This window comes from Benincasa hispida, chromosome 4, assembly GCF_027475165.1.
Source record: "Benincasa hispida cultivar pf3 chromosome 4, pf3_genome.v1.1, whole genome shotgun sequence".
In the NCBI taxonomy this organism is placed as follows: domain Eukaryota; kingdom Viridiplantae; phylum Streptophyta; class Magnoliopsida; order Cucurbitales; family Cucurbitaceae; genus Benincasa; species Benincasa hispida.
In genome coordinates, this window is record NC_143481.1 from 13002386 (window position 1) to 13018217 (window position 15832).

Consider the following 15832-nt stretch of genomic DNA (forward strand, 5'->3'; position numbering starts at 1 on the left):
CACAAGAATACCCTGCCCCTAATAATGAACAAACCCAACTACTTGAAGATGCAATGGAAGAAAACCAAGGAGATATGTCCACAGGGAGAGCAAGTGTACCAAATATTTCCACCAGTAGAGTGAACGTATCAGCGAAGCCATCTAGAGGGAGTAAGAGGAAACGACTCACCTTCCAGAATAAAATGATCGAGTTCATGCAATCAACCGCTAATGTGTAGTTAGCGCACATGGGCAGACTCGTTGCATGGCAAGTCGAGAAATATGAGATGGAATTTGGGTGTCAGAAGGAGGTATTTCAGGCCATATTTGGTATTGAAGGGCTTATTGAGGATGATAGATGTGACCTGATTGATATCATTGCCATGGACATACAAAAAACATACCTCTTCCTAGTTGTACCAGAAGACAAACGACTATGGTACTGTGCACCCCTACTTGTTCGGACCCACTAGACTAACCACATAATATTTCAACCCCAATAAGCATATATTTTGTGAATTTTTTTGAAAACGGCCACATATTCGGTTGGTTCATATTATTTTTGTGATCTTCTGAAAAATGTTACTGTACTACATCACATTCTCGTCATTATAATCAAATGAAAGGTAGTTATCCTATGTATAATTTCAATTCTAGATATACTATCCATATTATATAAAAATAAACTGTATGATATGTGAAATAATAATGTTAAGTTAGCAAGATTCAATATATACACATACAATATACCAATTCATTAGTCATTGGGAAAATTATCTTCAATATATATACATACAATATACAATATACCAATTAATTGAGCAACAATATGAAATGTATTTTGTTGGTATGTTTTACAGATTGAAGAAATTAGAATTATTATAGTTTTTGAAAAGAATATATGAAAAATAATCTATTATGTTCTACAAATTGAGATTGTCCAGTTTATGTCATAAATTATTTGAGAAAATACGCGTATATTTGAAAATTAATCAATAATAGCAAAGCATAAAACTAAAAAAAATGAAATAAAAAATAAATATAAAAAAATAGAACCAATCTCATTCACAAAAAATTGCATCAAATACCCTAACTCAACTCTGCACTCAAACACAGACTTCCAAACTCAACTCTGCACAACAAACACAAACAATAATTACCAACTGAACTCAACTCTACACAACAAACACAGACAATTTAACTCCCCATATAATTTAACTCTCTAGATAATAACTATCAACTCAACTCAACTCAACTCTTTTCTTTTATCACGCACTAAACGCTCCCTTAGTGAACCAAGAAATCAAGTTGTTGCCCAAGAAGAAACAACCTCCAGAAGTACTATTTCTATCCTCTGAGATGTCTGCCCAATTAGCATCACAGTAGCCAACTAATGAGCTACTTGTGTCAAACATATATAATAAACCATATTTGTTCATGCCATTTATTTACTTGATTATCCTTTTTGCGCTAAGCAAATGACTATTTTTAGGAAAAGATTGATACATGGTACACACATTAACAACAAAAGTAATATCTGGCTTGTTGGCTGTTAAATAGAGCAAGCTCCCAACGATGCTTCTGTGTAAGCTTTCATCGACTTGAGCTCCACCTGAGTCTATTGACATTTTCGCATGAGTTGGAGTTGGAGTTCTTTTGACACAAACACTTTCCAAGTCGAACTTATACATTAAACTCTTGGCATATTTGCTTTGAGAGATAAAGATTCTCTCATTCAGTTGCTTTATTTGAGATCCCTAAAAAAAAGACAACTCTCCTACCATGTTCATCTTGAATTTTTCCTGCATTTGTCTCACAAAGTGCTTGACCATCTCGTGTGATATTCCTCTAAAGACAATGTCATCAACATAGATTTGGACAACAAAATTCTCGTGATATTTCTTCACAAAGAGAGTTTTATAAACTCCTCCTCGTCTGTACCCATTATTGACAAGAAATTGGATTAAGCATTCATACCAGGCTTTAGGTGCCTGTTTAAGACCATAAAGAGTTGATGTGTTGTGAATACGATGAAATAATGGTGTGTATTGCGATGGCGGTGTATACGTTGTACATGCAAGTTTTCCTAGCAAGATCTAAGTATAAATCTTACTAGGTTGCCTGGTAAGCCCAGGGTCGAACACAGGGACTATGGAGACAGTATATGACGGTGATTTCTGATTCCTTTGTAGTGACAAATAAAACAATGAGTTGGTTGGTATGTTTGTTTAAAGTGTAAATTCTATGCAGCAAAATTGAGAAAGAGTTAATAACAGCGAAAGTTACAAGGAGTATGCGGGAAATAGGTTGAGAAGGGATTTAGCTAACACTTCCTAAGATTGTGTTCACGTTATGCAATCATGTTACACATATACAACAACAGGTCATCTCTCAATGCAAATGCTATAGCTCCTAATTTTAGGACACATGCGATGTATATGATGATGTCTATAGGACTTATGTCTAAGCCTCTATTCTTGTCTATGCGATGATGAATGACACACACATATACAAGGCGACCGCATGCTATCATAACCTATTTTTAGGGTACATGCGATGCATGTTATCAAACAGAACTTATCTCTAAGTTTCTATCTCTTGCTTATGCAGTTCTAATCTAACTTTCTCAAGCCTAGATTCTAACCTAGCTCTCTCAAGTCTAGGTTCTTTCTTTAGACTCTCTCTCGAGTAGCTCTAAAGGGGTGATGGACGCATACATAAGACAAGATGATCGCAAAAAATGAAGATCTTAGGTCATGCTAGCTAAGTGCTTCTCAACCCATTTGGAAGTTTAATTACTCATGCATAATGTAAAGAGAGTGAACATATGTAGAGATGCAAGTTCCATTTTACACACGAAATTAGAATACATAAAAGAAAGGATAAAGAGCCTGGTAGCAATGTCTTGCTTTCCAAGGCTTTTATACTGTGTTTTTCTCTACTCTGCCCAAAAGACTATTCTTGCTTTCGCAAGAGTCGGCCCTCTCTCCGTTCTCAACGCTTCTCGAAACTCTCTCGAGCTGACTAGGAACGATCTTTCGACGCCTTTTCTCTTCACTCACCTCCGCCTCTAAATATATAAAATTACAGACTACGGCTATCTATGTATATGGCGGAAAAGAACTCCAAAATTCTAACTGCTGAACTCCAATCCCTTTAACGAAGATGGCCTTCGGTATTTATAGAGCTTCAGGGTGAAGAGCTTTTCTCTCAAATGATTGCACTGATGGAATGTCATTAAATCTCTGTCTGATGCACCAATTAATTGTCACCAAAAACTTACGGTACTTGCTACAGTGCGTCGTTAACGGCTTGTCAACTAAATTCAGATTCAATCGTCATCAGCTTTATGTCCCATCGTGATTTATTAAGCTTTCACCTTGATGCGCCATCTTTATGCGATCACTTTCTTGAGCAGATCGAACGTATACGATCGCATAACTTTGCAGTCGCAATCTGTTAATGCGCTCGGACGTTGAATTCCTTGGATCGCAATTCTGCCTTGTGCCAACGCATTTTCCTGCACAAAATACGTAAATTAGTTGCTTTAATGCAATGGACGCATGCAATTGCAATATTCTCAACTTAATGCTTTTGGACACAATTTTACATATTTTTACCATCGCAATCCTACATTATTTTATATCTTTGCATTTATATACATAATCAAAACAAAAAACATCTATAAATTCTCTGGGCTAAAAAACATACAATTCCTCTTTTAGATAACCATCCAAAAAGGCACTCTTTACATCCATTTGGTATAGTGTAAATTTCAAAAGACAGGAAATACAAAGCAAGAGTCTAACCTGCTTCAAGCCTTGCAACAGAAGCAAAGGTTTCATCACAATCCACGACTTCTAATTGAGTATACTCTTGAGCCACTAATCTGGCTTTATTTCTAGTCACATTCCCATTCTCATCTACTTTGTTCTTGAAGATCTACTTTGTCTCAATTATATTTACAAACCCTGGTCTAGGAACAATAGTCCACACATCGTTCCTAACAAAGTGCCTAAGCTCCTTCTACATTGCATTAACCCAACATTCATCTTCAAGATTTTCTTTGCCACTTCTTGGTTCAACAGGGAAAGTAAAACAAATATTACTGATCATCTCAAGATAGTCGACTTTATCTTTCCTTCTAGTTGTCACCCCTTCTTCAAGATCACCAATTATGTTTCTAAAGGGATGATTTTTACGAACACTGCTGGAAGATTACCTGCTACCACCCTCTGTCTGCTCAGAAACATTCAGGTTATCTTCCACGAGAATTTACGAATTCATGTTTGATCGCATTTCAAATGAGATGTTAGAGATATTAGAAATGACAAGAGGTGTAGTGCACAAGCCTTCTTCCTCTGTAGACATAGATCCAGAAGAGCCAACATCATCATCAATTATAACATTAATGGACTCTATTACAGTGCGAGTTCATTTATTATAGACACAATATGCCAGACTATTTATGTAATATCCAAGAAAAATCCATTCATCCGACTTGGAATCCCATTTCCGTCTAGCCTCTCTGTCAATAAGAATGTAGCTATTATTTCCAAAAACATGGAAGTATTTGATAGTCAATTTCTTCCCTCTCTATATTTCCTAAATTGTATTAGAGGTTCCTGGTCGTAAAATAACTCTATTGTGTATGTGACATACTGTGTTCAGGGCAGCTGCCTAAAATTGGAAAGGTATATGTTTGGCATGTTGTTGGGGTTAATGCCCTAAATCTCGTAGATCCTATAGTTTGTAATTGTAATGTACAAACAATTTATTTATTTAATAAAATAAGAGGTATTTTATTTGACATTTAGTAGCATTATCCCATAAAACCAATAAACTAAGATCCAAGGTTATCTTTTGTAACTTAAACATATATGTGGAAACATATGTGTGCATCAAATACGTATTAATTTTAGCCTATAGTTTCAATATGAATCCAATCCATTAATATTTGTACCGCTTCAAATATTTAATTCTCCCAGGAATTAATCTTGAATCATATCCAAAAATAAATTTATATTATAATGTTTAATTAAAATATAAACTTTATATTATAATGTATCAATATACATTATATTATTTCCCTAAATGAATTTGAACATTTCAAACTTTATTCAAAGCATAGTTATCTCAATTCCCTTTACAAGGTAGGAAGAGGACCTCATGGATTTACAAAGCAGAAACTCCAACGATATGAGATTAATTGGCTAAACTCATTAACCAATTAACCAAATATTAATTAACTGTTGGTATACTTCACTAAAGACCCACAGTTCCACTCTTCTCACTACAGATATATTTCTGTGTCCAGGGTATAGACCGATGATAGCAAGTCAGTCGTTCATGAGTGTTCGAACACCAGTTGGGTCAAATTACCATTTTACCCTTGGGTTACCTATGTATCCTTAAGTACCAATACTTCTCTAATAAATAACTTTTTTTATAGTCCAACCATTAAATAAAAACCCCCTATCATGCCAGTGAGAGGGTGGGGCCCTTCAAGACCTGGAGACACCACTTAAAGGAACACTCATCTACTTACCCTAAAGACGGGAAAGAGTGAATTCCATCTCGTGAAATTATGTTCCTAGCTCCCTACTCGATCTTATCCTCATAATGATAGCTTATTTATCCGGTGAACTGGCCACTCTCACCCATACAAATCAAAGGACAATCCCTCATGAACATGAGTCCATAACTCACTCAGGATTAAGACTAAGTTGCCTACGCCATCCTAGTAAAATAGAAACCTAACTTGTCAATGGAGTTACGTCTAGTGGTTAATATTTCGTGGTTTGATCTTATACAAACTCATTGCATGGGATACCATCACTCACATGTCCCCTACACGAACGCATTGGATCATTACATTTGTATCAAATATAAAGTGGGTCGTATCCATAGTGTCACAAGGATAATGTACCCAGCCTTATCCATATAGTATAGACCCTTTAGGCTGTATCTTGAATATTGATCTCCATATGTCTCGATATAGTGTTCAAGACTCATACAACAGTCTATGATGTTAGTTTATTGAATTAGGGTTATTTAGGCAAGATAAATACAAGATAAACAATAACTATTTATTGCAATAAACATTAATAACACTTTATTAATAATCGGTTAAATGTTACACTTAATATCAACGAATTTTAAGGAATAAAACCCAACAGCCTCGTTCTCCAAGTAGTTCTACAGAGGTTCGACCTCTGGAACCAAGTCTATACCCTTTTCTTCTTACACCAAAAAGTGGAAAAAGAAGAAGGGGGCCAGGGGAAGGCTAACCATCAGCTACTGCCCAAAGGGTAAGAAGGCTAAGACTGTTAAAGGAATCTGTTTCCATTGCAACCAACAATGTCATTGGAAGAGGAACTGTCCTAAATACTTGGCAAACAAAAAAAAAAAGGCCAAGCAAGGTAAATTTGATTTACTAGTGTTAGAAACATGTTTAGTAGAGAATGATTATTCAACCTGGATAATTGATTCAGGTGTCACTAATCACATTTCTTCTTTATTTTAGGGAATTAATTCTTGGCAACAGCTGGCAATTGGTGAGATGACGATGCGTGTTGAAACTAGGCACGTCATATGAACGAAGGCAGTGGGAGGATTCCGACTTATTTTACAGAAACCGTATATTTATTAGAAAATATATATGTTCCTTATTTAAAAAGGAACTTAATTTCTATAAAGTGTTTACTTGAACAATCTTATACTGTAAATTTTTCTATAACTAAAGCATTTATATGCAAAAATGGTGTTGAGATTTGTTTTGCTAAGTTGCAAGATATCTTTATGTGTAAAGTCGTTAGCAACAAATGCCCTTCTTAATACTGAACTATTTAAAACTGCGGTAACTCGAAATAAAAGACAGAAAATTTATCCTGAAGAAAATGTCGATCTTTGGCACCTAAAATTAGGTCATATAAATCTCAATAGGATTGTGAGATTGGTTAAGAATGGACTTCTAAGTGAGTTAGAAGAAAATTTTTTACTTGTGAGTGAGTCATGCCTTGAAGGAAAAATGACTAAAAGACCTTTTATTGGAAAAGGTCACAGTACCAATGAACCCTTATAACTTGTACATTTATACCTATGTGGTCTCATGAATATTAACGCAAAAGAAGGTTTGAATATTTCATCACTTTCACTGATGATTATCCAAGATATGGGTATGTTCACTTAATGCAACATAAGTCTGAAGCCCTTGAAAAGTTCAAAGAGTATAAGGCTAAAGTTGAAAATGCTTTAAGCAAAACAATTAAAACACTTTGATCTGATCGAGGAGAAGAGTATATGGATTTAAAATTCTAAGACTATTTGATAGAACATGGAATTGTATCCCAACTCTCAGCCTTTGGTACACCTCAGCAGAATGGTGTATCAGAAAAGAGAAAACGAACCTTGTTGGACATGGTTCAATCTGTGATGAGTTACGCTTCCTTACCTGACTTGTTTTGGGATTATGCAATACAGACTGTAACGGGCATTTTTTAATGGTGTTCCATCCAATAGTGTTACTAGAACACCTTTTGAAGTTATGGAATGGTCGTAAAGGTAGTTCATGCCATTTTAGGATATGGGGTTGCCCAGCACACATGCTTGAGGCTAATTTTAAAAAATTGGAACCTCATTCAAAATTGTGTCTATTTGTAGGCTACCCCAAAGGAACGAGAGGTGGTTACTTCTACGATCCTAAAGTTAATAAAGTATTTGTGTCAAAAAATGCTACATTTTTAAAAGAGTACCACATTATGGAGCACAAACCACGTAGTAAGATAGTATTGAATGAACTTTCCGGTGAAACTACTGAACCTTCAACAAGAATTGTTGATATTGGTTCATCTAGTAGGTCACATCCACATCAACAGTTAAGGAAGCATCGACGTAGTGGGAGGGTCACGAACCCGCCTATTCGTTATATGAGTTTAACAGAAACCTTAGCCGTCGTATATGATGCCGACATTGAGGACCCATTGTCTTATAAGAAGGCTATAGAGGATGTTGACAAAGATGAATGGATCAAAGCTATAGATTTTGAAATGAAGTCTATGTACTTCAATTCGGTTTGGGATCTTATAGATAAACCTGATAGGATAAAACCTATAGGTTGAAAATGGATCTATAAGAGAAGAATGGGTGCTGATTCAAAGGTATAAACCTTCAAGGCTAGACTTGTAGGAAAGGGTTATACCCAGGTTGAGGGAGTTGACTATGAGGAGACTTTCTCATTTGTTATCATGTTGAAGTCTATTCATATACTCTTGTCCATTGTCGCATATTATGACTATGAGATTTAAAAAATGTAAGTTAAGACTGTCTTTTTGAATGGCAATCTTGAGGAGACCATTTATATGCAGCAACCTGAGAGACACATAACCTAAGGTCAAGAGCAAAAAGTCTGCAAGCTTAATCGGCCTATTTATGGATTGAGAAAAGCTTCTCGATCTTGGAATATAAGGTTTGTTACTGCGATCATATCTTATGGCTTTGATCAAAATGTTGATGAGCCTTGTGTTTACAAAAATCATCAACAGTTCAATAGCTTTCCTAGTGTTGTACGTGAAGAAATTCGAACACGAGGATTTTCATGAGCAGTGGAATAGATCATTCCAAATTACAATCATGTATGAGCATTACAAATTACAGTCATAAACAGAGACAAACAGTTATGCAATCAAAACAGAAATTATAGCATGAAAACTAAAAATGAACAAGGAGAATGCTACGAACGTTTGTAGACTCGTCTCCACGCTCCTTGCTCACGAATGCTCGAACACAGCAACCTCAAATGCTCAAACAACATGACCACTCCACAGCACAAATATCGCGCACTCGTCCTCATTGATCGCCTCGGTCACGAACACCCCAGCAACACGAATAGCCTCCACATAACCTCGACGGTGTCGAGTTGAGTATGACACCACCAAGAAGGTTACCTTGGTATTCTTGGTGTGAGAATCCAGAGGGTGGGCTCTTTGTGGACTTGGTATGAGGCAGACGAAGGAGGATTCAACAAATGTGTACACGATTGGGCAAGTGGGAGATGACTGAAATCTATCGTATAGGTTGATGCTCAATCGTTTAGCAAAAGCTAAGCGATCGTTTAACTCATCGCTTAGTTCTGTGTCTGTCGCTTACAAACACTACACGATCGTCTAGTGCACTCAAGCTGTCGCTTAGTAAATCGATATTTACTTGACAACTTCCATGAGATGTTTTTTCGAGAGAGAAAATCTCCAAAATCAATTTTGACAAAAAAAAAACTTACTAAAATTAGGAAAATAATTTTCCATTTATCTCACGGTTACCATGAACCACCAATAACTTCCTACTTAATTGGTTATTAGAGAAAAAAAATTAATTATCCAATAATTAATATTATTATAAATATAAATGATAACCAACTTATCATACTATATTTATAACTTATAGTTTTAATATTTCATCTTTTAAAACATATAAACCGTAGTTCTTTTTCTATTCCATGGTACTTAATGTAATCTCATTTACATTAATTCTCCACTAGATGTATCTCATACATCATACCATTCATATCATATATAATCGAATTATTTGTTGTCAATTTGAACATTTCAAATCAACACTAAGAACTGATCCTCAACTGAATCCATTGAGCTACCAAGGGGACCTTATGAACCTGTAGCTTGAAGCTCCAATGGTACGTGAATAACTGACTAAACTCTTTAGTCACGGGATCCACCATCTATTAACTACCCTGCACTCCACTAAAGATCAACAGCTGAACTCTCCTTACCACAGATATATTATGTGTCTATCTTAACCAATCAGCAGTGCGACAACCTTTCACAGATCGCTCATAAGTACAGCTGAGCCAATAACCGTTATGCCCATGTAGTTGCATCTAACTCCTTAAGTACCACTGATCCCTCTAATGAACATAAGTCATAGTCCTACTATGACTGAGTCCTTTCTTCCAAAGAGAAGTTGTGGCCACTATGTTCAAGACGCGGAATCAGCCTTTAAGGGATCAATCTCTCTACTTATCCTTCACTAGAAGAAATTCGGGTTTTAATGTCAGTTTTAAATCGACATTAAAGATAGTGTTATTAAAGCCCTTTAATGTCGGTTGCCTTTAATGTCAGTTTTAAATCGACATTAAAGGGCTTCAATAACACCAATAACACAGTCTTCAATGTCGATTGCAACTGACATTGAAGGTCTTTAGTGATTAAAGTTTTTCGGTCATTAAAGCCTTTTTTTTAATTCTTAACCGACATTGAAGCCCGAATCTATCGATTTTTTTAAAATTTTGTTGTCGAATCCATTCTTTTGATCAAATAAGTTAAAAACGACATTATATGTCTCGTGTTGGGTCGGAAAATGTCCATCATTATTTTATATTAAAAAGTATAAAAAAAATTTGCATGGCGAGCCCATCAATATTTGTCTTCCACCAATGAATTTATCCACAAACAAGAATCAATATTTCTAATCTATTACATATACTCATCAATATTTTTCTTCCACCTATGAATTTATCCACCAAAATTTGCAAAACAATACCAGAACTAGACTTTCATAGAATACAGCTTACACTAAAGCCACCATTTCTCTCATTCACAAATATCAATTAGTACTAATTCCATGAATACTACTTAACACCGAATACCCCATGAACACAAAAAATATATTATCATAAATCTTCCAATAATAAACAGATCATGTCTTCCACCTATGAATTTATCCACAAACAAGAATCACAATACCAGAACCAGACTTTCATAGAATACTTACACCAAGCCATCATTTCTCTCATTCACAAATATCATATTAGTACTAATTCCATTCACAAAGATCATGGTTAGATAAATTTACATTCATTCTAAGCTAGCATTTACATTCTATTGAGACAAAAAACAAAAATTACATCCTTACACAATTCGGACAACAAAACTTGCCCATTGGGTCCGAATTACATCGATCTCTCCTTGCGTATATGCATCTTTTGTATTGAACTACAAAAAGGAAAAAAAAAAAAAAAAAGATAAATTCAACATAAGTTTACGTCCATTTATTAAATTAAAGCTAGTACTATATAAAAAAAATAAATAATTTACGTACAAGGCTAGTAATGGGAGTAATAGGATTATGCACTATTTCGTGTAATGGGAGTAGTAGGATAAGCTAGTACTATATCCAGCATTCATACATATATTACTCAAATACTGATATCTATCTAGATCATGAAACCTGAAATCATGAAAAAGACAACAGATGATGGAACAAGAAACCTTGAAGGGGAATTCAATAAAATTAGAACTACATTAGATAAACAATTCAACTGTAATGCAACTACATAGCAAGATACCATCTAGGCTAATAGATGGTAAATAATATCAAAATCAATAACTCCCAAATACAGGTCATAAGATACAAAACTTTAAGAACCATGACTGACACTACGATATAAAGCAGCTGCCTCATTTCCATGAACACGACCAGACATTTTTCACTCTTTTTTTACCACAATTTTTTTTCACTTTAAATAATAAAGCGGGAGATCTAAAATAATGGAAAGACTTACAAATGCCAGCATATCCTGGAGATAGCTTCTGAATGGTGTTTGCATGGCCTGCCAAAAGAATGAAATAATTCAAACTAATAACCATCTAACTACTATTTAGAATTCAACACCATGTGCTTAGTTGGGGAAAAACAACAAAACCCAATACAGCCAAAAGTTAGTTCCCAGTGACCATGAAAAGTTATAGAAATTTGACCATAAAAAAATACTAGATTTCGAGAATATTGTACGCTCAACAATTATATTAAGAGCATGTTGAATACAGAAATAAAACTGAAAATTATTCAGTTATGATAAACATATAACACATTTCTGTTTTTTCGGCGAGGCTCGAACCGATCTAATGAAGAGATAAACATCTATAGTAGGAAAAAAACTTAAGATCATCAGGAAGGTACTGATGCTTCATGGAAAGGTCCATGGCCTGCTTCAAATGTTGATTGTGCGCATCAACAACCTCCCTAGGAGTCGATTCAAAGCCTCCTTCACATCAATATCATAATATGGATCATACAGATCGTCGTATCGAAGACCTAACATAGTAATACAACCCAAAATCAATCTCCACGGAACCAAATTTGAAATCAACGCCATAGAAAAAGAAACGATTAGGGTTTCAATTACCATAATTACGGAGGCATTGGGTGAGCGCTTTCATGTATTGATGAGCAAACCAGTTCTTCTTTGGGTCGATGAAGGACTGCAAAAAGGACGCCATTTCAATCTCTCTCATTTCTTCCTCCATAAAAATTTACTCTCTGATTTTTCCATCAGAACAAGACTAGTTAATGAACATGAACTTTAGGCATGGACAAAATCAATCTACGAACATGAGTTGCACGATGGTTAGATCCAACAATATGGAGCTGCTCTTTCCGTCAAATCCATGGTCGAGAGAAACAAGCAAAGGGTATTCAAGAATCAATAAGAAAAATCATATGGGTTGCAGATTGGTGAGAGTGGGAGAGAGAAAGAAAGATCGGAACTTCAAGTGGTGGATCTACTTTTCTGTGGGTTAGAAAGAGAGTTCGACAGGGGAGAGAGAGAGAAAGAAGGCTCAATGGCGACGCTAGGCGATGCACGGTGAGGCGATCGGAGAAAGGGTCTTGGCCAGCGAACGTGCAGTTGAGGAAGGCGACGTGGGAAGGCTTGGGCAGAGAAGAAAAAGAAGAAGATTGGGGATTTAATTTGAGGGTCAATTTTTTTTTCTTTTACACAATATATATATTAGTTTTTTATTTTCTTATTGATAATTGGGGGAGGCGGGAAATGAAAATGGGAGAGAGGGAAACAAAAAAAAATTGACCTACAATGTCGGTTTTAAACCGACATTATAAGTACACCTACAATGTCGGTTTAAAACCGACATTAAAGGTCCGATTTTTTTTTAAGAAACCGATATTATACATCCATTTTAGTTTTTCCCAACCGACATCAAAGCCCAAATTTCTTGTAGTGCTTGCTTCGGGAAATGAGTGAATTCCATCTTATGGATTAAGTTCCCTACTCCTAGATCAGACAAGTCCCTAAAAAGGTAGGCATGTTGAGTTGGCAATCTGGCCACTCTCACCCCATACTAATCAAAGGACTACCTTCAAAGGTAGAAGTTCCCAAAACACTCAGGATTGAGGCCGTGTCACCTATGGTCGTTTAGGTGAGATGCAAGCCTCTAGTGTCAACGGCATTATATACAGAGTCTAGTCATCTCGTGGTCCAGGTCTTATACAAACTCTTTGTATAGGACACCCTCGCTCGCACGTCTCCACATGAATGGTCAGGATCTACCATCTGTAGTAGTTTACAACACTTGCAAACCTCTACAAAGCTAGTCGTATCCATAGTGTCACCAGGATCAGGTATCCCACCTTAATCCTTATACTACAGATCTATTTAGGTTATCACTTAAGGCATTATCTACTTGTATATCACATATATATGCTTAAGTTCACATAAGATAACCAAGGAGTTTTGTTTATTGGATATGAGTAAATGCCAGAATTAAATAACAATTATTTTATTCATCAAACAATGTGTATCTTTACAAAACAACGAGACTCCGAGAGAATTAGGAAACCAATCCCAACAGTACGTAGATGATATCCCACTCATTTGGAATGATGTAGGTTACTAACTGAAACTAAACGGTGGCTGACGATCCAATTCCAAATGAAAAATTTAGGAGAGGCGCAGTTTGTTCTAGGTATTTAGATCTTTAGGGATCAAAAGAATAAATCACTGGCATTATCTCAGGCATCATACATTGACAAAATGCTTGTCAATTATTCAAGCAAAACTCCTGCAGAGGTTTGCTACCTTTCAAGCATGGAGTTATTTTTTCTAAGGAACAGTGTCCTAAGAGACCTCAAGAAATTGAAGATATGAGACGGATCCCCTATGCATCGGCTATTGGCAGCCTGATATATGCAATGTTATGTACTAGACCTAACATCTGTTACACAATGGGGATAGTCAATAGTTATCAGTCTAATCTTGGATTAGATCACTAGACTGTCGTTAAAACCATCCTCAAGTATCTTCAAAGAACAAGGGACTACATGCTTGTGTATGGGTCTAAGAATTTGATCCTTGCAGGATACACAAACTCTGATTTTTAGACTAAAAAGGATTCCAAGAAATCTATTTCAAGACCAATATTCACTTTTAACGAAGGGGTTGTAATCTGGAGAAGCACCAAGGAAGGGTGCATTGCTGACTTCACTACAGAGGCAGAATATGTAACGGCTTGTGAAGCTGCCAAGAAGGTTGTTTGGCTCAGAAAATTCTTGACTAATCTGGAAGTAATTCTAGACATGTCAAAGTTCATCACCCTTTATTGTGATAATAGTGGTGTTGTGGCAAATTTTAGGGAGCCCAGAAGTCACAAGCGCGGGAAGTACATACAGCGAAAGTATCACCTGATATGAGATATTGTGCATCAAGGGAATGTGATCGTCACGTAGATAGCTTCGGTACACAATAATGTTGATCCGTTTACAAAGGCCCTCATAACTAAAGTCTTTGAGGGTCACCTAGAGAGTATGGATCTACGGGACAGACCACATCTAGTCTAGGACAAGTGGGAGATTTTGTATTGGGCGTGTATTGTATGCTCTAGTTTCTTGTTTTTGTGTACTTTTATAATAGTTAAAATACCTTCTATTTTATTAAATATATAATTTATTTGTACAAATTACAAGATATATGAGATTTAGGACATCAAATCCAACACTATCACTACCTACCATTGATAGATAATGATAGTAATCTATCAATCACTATCTATTAGCAAAAAATTTTATCGAAAAAATTCACGCAAGTTCCATTTTATCGCGATAGACAATGAAAACATTAATAAGTTATAGAGCCCTATCAGTGTCTAATACTAATAGAAATTACTCATTATTTTCTATCAGTTATAGACATTAATATAGCTCTATCACTATCTATCGTCGATAGACAGTGATAGAGTAGTGTCTATCAGTGATAGATACTGATAGAGCTCTATCAATGTCTATTAACAATATTAAAGATAGTATCACTCAGGTAAGATATATTTTAACTAATTTGAATGTTTTATTTTGACTAAGGTATATTAAAGATAGCATCACATAGTATTTTGACTAAATTAAAAGTTTCTATTATTAGTTGAAGAAGAGGAGGAGGAGAAGAAGAAGAAGAATGAGGAGAGGGGAGAGAAGAAAGAGGAGAAGAAAAATGATAAAGGCTCAAGAGATGAAATCAAAGAAAATGGTGAAGAACGGTTCAAAAATGGTGTTAGTTCGTTGATGGAGAAAGACAATAATTGTGGGTTAGAAGAAGGTCATTTGGTTGTCACAGTTTCTTCTGGTTCGGGTCGCTTTGTTGTTGAGCCGAGGATGTGGGTCGCGTGTCAGTCGATGGTTTGGGTTGTGGGCTTACACGCAATTAATCGGGTGCGAGTTGGTCGCGTGGCATGGGTTACATTGGCTTTTCTGGAATTTCACCTGACTGTACATAGACTATAATTGGACTTTAGCGAATTTTGTAAATAGTTTGGCCCATTTTTTATATTTAAAAAGCCTCTATAATTATTGATTATTTTTCATGAATTTTTTTAGGTATGCCAGGATAAGAGATACAAACAACAAACCAAAAGGTCACCAACACATCTATATGCCAAACTTATGGAGTGCACAAGTGACAATGGTAGACATGATGGAGTAGAGAGATTGAATCTCAAATCTCGAGGTTGATAGTATAAGGTTCACATTTGTTAAACCATACTCATGTTTGATAATA